Source organism: Pholis gunnellus (genome assembly GCF_910591455.1).
Source record: "Pholis gunnellus genome assembly, chromosome: 14".
In the NCBI taxonomy this organism is placed as follows: Eukaryota; Metazoa; Chordata; class Actinopteri; order Perciformes; family Pholidae; genus Pholis; species Pholis gunnellus.
This window is the reverse complement of record NC_136541.1, coordinates 15,667,733-15,678,056: the sequence shown is the minus strand read 5'-3', so window position 1 is coordinate 15,678,056 and position 10,324 is coordinate 15,667,733.

Genomic DNA, 10,324 nt, shown 5'->3' with positions numbered 1-10,324 from the left:
CAAAAGTGGTGGACAGGGTGCCTGACTGTTTAATAACCCTCTGACCTGACTCGTTGATGTCTTCAATAGAAGGTCGCAATCATTAGGACCATCACAATGGAAGCAGAATGTCTCATTGAGGAACCAGTTTGTCTGGACTTAGCCAGGTTTAGGGGAGGACGTTCTACCAATGCCGGTGAGACTATCTCCCCGTTTGTTTTCTCTCACATGGCGACCCATAAAGTCTCCCCCCCCCCCCCTGGTTTTGTGACCCATGAAATGAGGCATTTGCTGCATTGTGGAGGGAAGCTTCTCTTTCATAAATCAACATGCTGACAGGGCTGTATAATCAAGGCGATTTGAATGGTACATACGCCGCGTATGCTACATAGCTCATTCCTAATCCCCAATTAGTTTGTCTAACTCAGGAAGTCCTACAATTGTTCCACGAAGGGGGCCAGACATAAAGACTGGCCGCTCGTTGTCCAACACCCGTTGCACAAATGGCCACCGGTGTGGTGTTCAAGGAGGTCAGGACGGGGTCGATGGTGTTTTTATCATTAAAAAGTAGTGTACGGGAAGTCAGGAAAAGGGGATTTCAGGAGCCGAGATGAGCATGAACATTGCATGACTGCAAGGGGTTGAAGTAAGCTTGGTTTCGATTTCGAAAGGCGAGAGCTAATAGAAGATTGTTCCAAATTCGGGGAGTATTAAGTCCAAAACATTTTTATGCAACGTTTTGATGCAAGAGAGTTTCCAATCTCTGCTATTGTCTGGCTGGAAATTGTATGCTAATTTGGTGGTATGTACAGTAAATAGCACACATTCAGTTGCACAGAGCAAAACTGCAGAGATATCATAGATCTGGTGTTCTACCATGTGCCTGGGTCCATAGCTGGTGCAAGTAACGGTAGACTAGTTCAACTTCCACAGCACCTACCTAACAGTGATGCATACAGTTTATTAGACGAGAGACTGAAAGTCAACAGGCAAGACCAGCATACGAAAGTATCTTTTTATAGAGGTTTATATTGGTGCAAATGACATACATGTGGGACTTAAAGCAATGCATGAAATTGGATGTACCCGATGTCAACTGTTGACAGCAGAATGAGAGGATTTGAGAAAGGGACGAATAAAGCAAAGAAAAAATAGCTGATGTAAGCGAAGAGAGCACTTTTCAGGAGGTTTATTGATTTATGAAAGGGCGACCAAAGGCTTTGGTTGTTTGTAATATTAAGTAGAATTTATTATTTTTATGTTTGCAGATGATTTCACTGCATTGGAACACGCCCATATATGCATTATGAATTGTGAGATGAAATTTAAAAAAAAAATATGCATTGATAATAAAAATCAGAATGAAGTTAGTGATTGTTTAAGAATAAAGACTATGTTATCAAAAACGTTCACCGACAAGCAGTGATTGATTCAATGTGTTGTTGATCGTGACTGACGGCTGTTATGTGTGTGTGTGTGTGTTTTTATTTTTCATTGTAAGAATGTCACTCTTTGCACCAACAAGAGAAGCAGCAGCATAAGCAGACTGAACCCATCATGGGGCTGTTCTGCGGTTCAAATTCAAAATCCAATCCGCTCCTTCCATCAATTCACCGGCCCTGATCTATCTTCCCACTAGCCCCTAAATCCGAAGTGTCATTTTGGGATGGCGCTCCTTCGCCCATAATTCTGCGGTTGTCATGGAAACAGACCTTTCCGTGCTGTCTGCAAGGAGAATGAGGAGGAGGATGATGAAGGCTCCCCTGACTTTCAGGACGTGGCTTGTCTTCTCTCCTGCGTGATGGCTGCAGTGAAGGGGGGGGGGGGGGGGGGGGGGGGGGCAGGACATGTTTTCTCACACGCACACTTCTTGCCATTCCCATCTTTACGACACAGTATAGTCTACTCCTCACTTCAAATAAAGCTCCCAACGCATAATTGAATACAAGTCCAAACCCATGCAAGCGGGTCTGTGAGACTTGGGCACAGCAGGGTGCTTTGAGCTAACCGCTAACACTAGCATCATGGCATCCTGCTCACAGTGACAACGTCAACATGCTGATGTTAGCACATATAATATTTAACAGGTTCACCGCCAGCGTGTAAGCATGCTAAGCAGTAGACACTAAGTACAGCTGAGACAAGGTTTTACAAGTGTTATTTTTGTACTACTAGATGACTAAAAGGAAAGAAATTCCACAGCATTTTATTGCTATGCAAGTGTGAGTAACCACCCCCCCCCCCCCCCCCCCCCCCCCCAACACTGAGTAAAAATAAGATCACGTCTTATCGCAATCAATATGCCGTCTTGTTCACTGCCTCCACTGAGGGCAGAAAAAAGTCACGGTCAGCTGTTCAGACGCCCATGGGAGTTGGCAGTCTCAACAGGGTCATCTGTTCAGACACACATACGGAGGTCAAGGGATGCAAACAGCTTGAAGGCCGCTCCGCACTCTCGTCTCAGAGCTTCAGCTCTGGCTGTTGGCTCCGTTACTTCCCTCTTTTCTCCAGTGTAAAAAAAGGGAAACCTTGGTTGTATTAAAATCTACTCAAATGTCCCTTAACCATATTATCATTGTTTTGAAGTATGGCTATATCCTTACTCACATGTATTATTTAAATGATTAACAATTGAATCAGCATAATAAAATAGTGAATCTGTTTTTCTGTTTCCTCATGGCCCATAGCAACCTTCAAATAATCTCTGTGAGGCTGAGCTTGACAATACACATTTAACATACGTTGAATACATAACTTTGATTTCAAAGACAGACATCATTTTAGCCAACAAACTGTCCAAGACCCAAAGCTTCCCACAGCGAACAGGATATACGGGATAACCCAAGAAACTAAACGTTGAGGGAACAGTTTGCTTGGAAAATGTCTTTACACAACACACACACGATTAGATATGAAATATGTTAACATCTTATAAAGCTTAAGACAATAGTTGGTGGGACTTTGATGTATTGGAACATAATCAATATTGTATTTGATAGCCCTATTTAGTGCAAATTATTCAAAGTGGCAATTTTGTATTTTGTGTGATAGTGTTCGATGTCCTCTCTTAGTAATTTAGCCGATCCGACATTGATATATTGGCCAATGTTTTTTTTAAAACATTTGCACAGTTTTTATGCTGTCACACAGTTGATATACAGGTTATAAATAAAATGTCTGCAGGGTGGTCATGTCCGTCAATTTTTCTGTCCAACACACCTTTAGGTCCAAATGGTCCCCAACATTTTGATCCATGATGTGTTATCTCAATCACTATACAAGAAGAGTCTGTAGCTGCTGCACTTAATGTTACCGACACATCTCAGCATAACAGCATGCTATAGGATTTGATAATTGGCTGCAAATGTATTACAGTGCTGAGAAAAGTAAAAAGTAGGATTGCTTAAAATGCACCATAAATAGAACTTTTAACACAAAATGTCAAACACTACAAAATAAGGTCCATTATGATGTCAAGGCACAAGGAAGAACACCACCCACACCCCAGTGTGTGCAAATCAACAACACGTTATGTTTTCTATTGATGTAGACATTTGCAGCCAAAACAACGTATTTTCAATTAGACAACCACTAAGAGGATAAACAATGACACAGAAATGTCCAAAAACAACAGCACCTACACCACTGACGTTGAAAAAAATTACTGCAGAATAAAGCATCGCCAAGTCATTCAACACAGAAACGTAGAGAGATTATAAACTCTCAACAGCAGCTGCAGCCCTCAAAGAAAAAAGAGAACGTGCACAGTTCTTCCCTTCTCTGCAAACCATGTGTGTCGTTGTGCTCACCTGTCTGAACGTCATTCTGTGACGTGCGCCCTCTCGTTCTGCTCCAGGTTGAACTTCTCTGCTCGGGCGTTCGCTCCTCAAACTCTCAGAGTTTTCAGCTGAATGCAGCTCGGCAGTAGGCAGTCAGTCACAAAAGAGATTATTGTCACAAACTGCAGAAATGCCTCACACACACACACACACACACACCTGACTGAACGTAGAAGCTCCGAGTAGCAAAATGCCACAGACGCCGCCGAAGTATCCACCGCCACTATATTAGTAGTTTAGCGCGCGCGACCCAGGAGCCAGCATGCACCTGACCAGCGTGTGTTTGATTTGGGTCACTGGGAGCGCCCGGTGGTGCATTAAATCAGTGATTAAAGTAGTTTTAATTTAATATCCAAACCATGAGACTTGTCACAACGTAACACTTAACCAGTGAACGTACACATTCAACATTAATCTTTTACACAATAACAGCTGAGTGCAGTGGGTCACCTCTCTGGACGCGGAGCTCTGCCCAGTCTCATTCATTTTGCCAGTATTTTGGCCATAAACCAAAGTATTGGGGAAATTAAAGTTTGGACGTGATGGTGATGGATCACTATTACAAGTACTCCTGAGGGCGTCATGACATTCTCAACCAGATTTCATGGCACTCCATTCATTAGTGGATCGATATATATAATGGGACTGCAGCAAAGTGGCGGACCAACTGACAGACGTAAAATGAATGTACTTAGCATCTTCAATCATTCCAGACCCCATAGGATGAATTAGACCTATTTCAACTGCTTCTTCCACCCTCGGGTCTGAATATCAGGTTTGTATTTATCCCAGCACGGTGAACACTTTGGACACCCTGTGCACCTGAAATAAATCGGTTTGATGCTTTTATCTATCTAAATTGTGCATTTAACAGACAAAAGAGTTGGTTGATTCAAACTGCAGCAAACTATTTTTTCACTTGTTAAATACCAACCGGTGTATTTTCCATATTCTCCTCCCATGGCACCCCATAATTTAATTCTCTCCTCTTTTCTCTCAAACCATCTGTGTTAACGTGCGTCAACTTCTCTGCCGGGTCTTTTATTTATGGCCTGTGCAGTTATTCATACAGACCTGTACATGACTTTGTTTGTCTTTTGCAGACTCATGGGCACACAGAGTAAAAATATTCTTGATCTTGTATCCCAGGCATCTTTCCTCGCTCCCTGTCTTACCTCTTTTCATCCTGTTGTTTTGACATGGGCCTGTGCCACTGGGACTCTGCTTGTTTCTCTTTTCTCATCCTCTCAGTGAGCGAATGAAGGAACTCCTCCTCAGAAGTGGGGCGTTCGCTTCTTCTCATTAAAAATAATTGGTCTCTGTTCAATTAAGGCTCCGTGATGCTCCTTTGATCTAGCTGGTTCTGTGTTTTTTTATTTTTTTATATCTGTCTTTCACATCCAAATCAACTGCTCGGAGTTGGCAAAAGTATTGGATAATTGGTTCTAAAGCGTTAACTTCCGGAAGATGCCTCCCATTACTCTGTGATTCATTTGCTGCCGTCGGCGTCTCCTGTTTGCAGATGAATACTGTGAGGAATACCGCAGGTGAACATGCTCACTGACACTTAAGAGACTCAAGACACATAGAAGTATACGTGCACACGGAAGCCCACACACACACACACACACACTGTAAAACTCACTGGCCCAGCCACTCACCCACACACCCCACTCACACACTTGGTATTTTGTACTCTCACACACTGCAGTATGAGCATGTTAATGTGCTGGCAGAGGTTCCTGTTACGGGAGGGGGGGGGGGTGTTCCGTTGAATCCCAGCCCAGGGACAGAAAGGATACTAAGCCAAGCTTTGACTGCAGTTATGCTCCAACACTGCTACTTTCATAATATTCTCTCTCATCCCCTCGCTCATCCTCTTTGCACCTCTCTTTCCTTCCCTTCCTCTGCTTTCTCACAGTCCTAATCTCTATTCCCTCTCCACCTCTCTATGTCCAATTTGATACATTTCTTTTTTTTTTTTTTTACTGCACACCATGTAATCCTCACCAAATTCACCTCACATTTCGACATGCGTAATACACACATGGTGGAGATCGATGCATTTTGAACAGATAGGCTTTTACGATATGCGGTGCTGCATAGCTACTTAAATGCATGCTCATCAGTGCGTTGATGTGGGATGTTTTATTAGACATATTTTATGCACACACGGGAGTGTATCAGGAGATATGCAAATACAATATATGAGTTGCACATTGACGCAGATGCATGCACAAATGCCACACACACAGCATATTTTGTCTCCGTCACATTGCATGCCAAAGGTACAGCACACTTACATAGGGGAACGGGTTTCTTCGATCATTGGCATAACAATTGAAGGAACATCAAAGACATAGAGGATGAATGGATGTCTGTAAAGCTAGGGGTTTATTGCTCTGCTGGCCTACCGTGAAGATCACTGGGAACATCAAACACACATGCAGACATTTATGACATTTTAAGTCTCTGGATTTCACAAAGAGAAGAACAGCTTCCTCTGCTGGAGTGAAAATAATGTGGCAGAGACACCTGCCAGCAAAGAGGGGGCCCATGTAAGCAGACATATACTTTGATGTGTGATGAATGAATGCATGTGAGGGATCCTGATTGATTTGAAATGTAACAGATGCCCTGTCAAATGTCAAATACGACACCCATTTCTACAGGTGAGTGGAGCACAGTTGGTCATCAAGAAAGTATAGAATAGTTGTTCAGCTCTCTGCAGGTTTTAAAAAAAAACTTTAGTTGGGTTCTGCAGGAGCTTTCCCCCAGTAACTGTTCATTTACCAAACATTAAATATTCAGTGGCCACTTCAGGACTGTCAGCTGTACTGCAAATAATACAGGCATGCAGGAGCAAGAGGGTCAAGGATTGTTCAACTAACTACAAAAAGGAGAAGTCGCTGAAGTGCTTTTAAACAGATTGAATGTTGCTGAGGCAGAAACAGACAATATGTGGAGCTACAGCACATTCAATTGTGTAAAATTGACTGAGAACGGGTGAATTAAATCATGACTGACAGAATTTTATTTCAAGTGAGCTGGCAGAATGCTGGAAAGACAGGCCAAGATTTGTGTGGAGAAGCTGTCTTTCTAATTGTTTTGGTGAAGTGGCACCAATAATGCTGGCTTTAGTGGCTGCTGTAGGTTCATTAAATGAAGTGAAAGCTGTGTATGCAGTGAACAGATACAGTCACACAATAGTGTTCCCCCGTGCTTTATAGTCACAGGCAGTTTGATTTGAGGCGGAAGCTAATTAAAGCTGCCATAATGTTATGTATTTGATAAGCTATCATCATAGAACATTCACGTGAGCGTGAAGCATATGAAGCTCGACGTAATGCAGTGGAATGGTTGTATGGGACTATCTCATTTATTCTCTAAACGTTATTAGTTATGTAATCAATGTAAGCTGGGGAAAAATATATATAATTATTTCAGAAAAGTTACAGTTAATTTGCATATTGGGTCAAATGAACACAGGCAGAGCACTTAAGGTAATCTATGTCTTCATCATGATGCAAGATGAGGGTTAATAAAGCAGCAATAAATCAAGTAGGCCTATGTCAGGAGAAAACAACATGTTAAAAAGTGTGAGTGAAGAGAAATATCCATCGGATTGTTTTGATGGAAGTTAGCAGGCAGTCCAGGATTTCCAGAAGAAGACTCTGCAACCAACTCTGCGAGACATCGTGCCCAGTCCACGCCGATTCTTCTCCTGTTGCTCCGTGTCTGTGGGTCCTTTGAGGATATTTCCATTTTCATATTTGGAGAGTTTATAAAGCCATTCCATCAAGTTCAGTTTCTTTGTCGATTCCTAGGGAGGAAAATATTAACTGAAATGATTCTGAACACTCACAGGCTTTTACATTTTTTTTCTTCACCATGTTTGTACTTCAGGGAAATGGGAATTTCTACCAAAATGTATATCGGCTTATTGAACACTACAGAACTTTTTCATTTATTGCTCACAGCCAGAAAGGGAAATGCAAACGTGTGTTAGTAATCTAATCTCTAATCTGCAATTTCATGGCGCTGCAGCTCTGAGGATAATCAAATGACAGTAATCGGACAGGTAGCTCTGGCAGCATCCACAATGACTCACATGGGGATAAAATGATCCTTTTAAAAGATCAAAATAAATCAAATGTGTGTGCACAAGTACAGACAAGTGGTATACATATAACAAATAGTAGACAGGACATCCTGATGCCTGCAGTGTGATCGTAGCTGGGACTTGCGGCCTGGTTTCAACCGTTGAGAGGAAGGATGGTGTTGTGTAGGTCTAAGCGTGAGGCACATTATGGAGAAAAATATAAACGTCTTACTTGTTTGTCTTGTAATTTGTCGAGCCACGGCAATGAGTCTGGCTGAAGTTGGAGGTCTTTAAATCCCAGCTCAGTCTCTGTATCCTCCGCAACACACAATGCAAAACACAAAAGTGCAAAGATGCACAAGATGTGGGCCATCCTTCTTTGGGATATCTTGCTTGTGTGCTTCTTGTTGAGATAATTCTTCTTGGCAAGACAACACCACATCCACCGCTGGTCTCACTGGCACAGAGAGACGTCTCCTTTTAAAGTGGTACCTAGGCCCAATAAAGGAGGAGGAGTGAGCAGGTTGTTTGCATGCGGATCAGCCTCAATTTTGTGTTTTCAGCCCCCCATCAATGCACTGAAGCGTGTACCATGTAATTTACAGTCGTCATTAGGAGTGAGACAAGAGGTCTAAATAAATGCTGCCATTGGCGTAACTTGCAAATGTGAAAGATTCCCTCTGCCTTCTAATTTAAAAGCAAATCCCTGTAAGCGAAGTGAAATGTGCACTCGCGTAAAATAAAACATTAATGACGCTGACATGGGGCAAAACAATGATTTCATTAACCCTGCTGCGTCGTAAAAGTTGAATCAACGGCCAGCGCAGAGACACTGGGATATATAGAGGCCATAAAGGTCAATTCATCATTCCTTACACCCTTGTGAGTTGGTTCTGTTCATCCCTTAATGAGATTTCTGCTCTGTTTCACTTAACAGTTCTACTGCATCTAAATTAGGGAACATTTCTCACAGGCTATGATTTTGCAATGGCACATACTGTAAATAAGCAACTGCATTTCATGGTCTGAAGATTTTACAACCCTTGCCTTTAAAGTCACCGTGTTTTTAATGTGCATCAAGTCAGTTTTCTTTTTTAAAAGATAAATGTAAACGCAAAGTAGGTCATAAGACTTTCTAAAGTTGTAAATTCCGTTTGAAACTAAATGTGATAACAAACATAGATACACACTAAAGTGGATGGACACAATCCAATCGCATCCTACCTCATGACAGCTGCAAGTGACTGGAAATGATGCGTTTTAACGGTTGTTCCTGTGTGAGGATGTTACCTAAATAAACACCTAGTAACCAGTGTGAGTGTAATGTCTCTGTAACAGACGTTCTCTGGTCCATGTGAGGCACATGTGGAGAGAAAAAAGGACGCGTGTCCTTCTCAGGAGACAACCTTGAAGCGCATCAACCTTTCAACATATCGCCATTCTAACCCAATTATAGAAGTGTAGAAGCCTAATATAGCTGCCTAAACAATTAGTAAGTGCACTGTCGTGTGCAGAATAATCCTGTTAAGAAGGCTACCGAGAGCACTTTACAGCAACCGTGTTTCTGTCCATGCTGACAGCTGTCTGCACCAGGCCATGTAACACTGATTTAATTTAAGGCGGCTTTCAAGGAGTTGCTGCTTGTTATCATTTTTTCTTTTTTGTTTTGTCAGATGTGCCGGGACTCTACTTTTAATGAGTCGTGATTCTGCTCTAAAAATGTCAAAAATAAATGTGATAGTCAGTGTGATACTTCATCACAGGTTTTTTAATTCCCTTAAGAGGGTTCAGCTCCTCTTCAGCAGCGACTTGTGTTAGCTGCCTCCCTTACATAAGCGCACAAGGCTGCTTGTTATTTCCGACTCTGAGCAATCGATGCCTTGGAATATGCGTGCCAAAAAGCAACGGCATTTTGAACACTGTTGTTTGAGGACACTGTTGTACCTTTTTTGCATTTAGCTGCATGTGGAGTTTGCATCTATTGATCCCAGTGACATATATGCATGAGTGAGCTTGAGTGACTGCTCCTTCGGGAGGTATAGCTCTGCTGATACTTGTCTGAGTGGATAATGCAGAGAAATAAGATGTTGAAGAGGAATGAAGCTATTCTGGATTGCAAATTAGCGTCTTTGTTTTTGATCACAGCTTCTTTCAAACCACTGGTCACATGTGGAATCAACAGGCAGATTAACGTACCATTAAAACAGTCATTATTTCTCTTCATTCATATTTTATTTGAATGTCTTTTCCTGCAATTGACAAAGCAAAATGAGAAAGATGGGATGTAAACAACAAAAAAAAAACATTCCACAATATATCTCTCAAGATGTGCATTTTTTTGTCTCAAAGCTACAGAGGGAGCCTTCCGACACTTCATTTAGAAATGGACTGGAGAAAGTTGCAG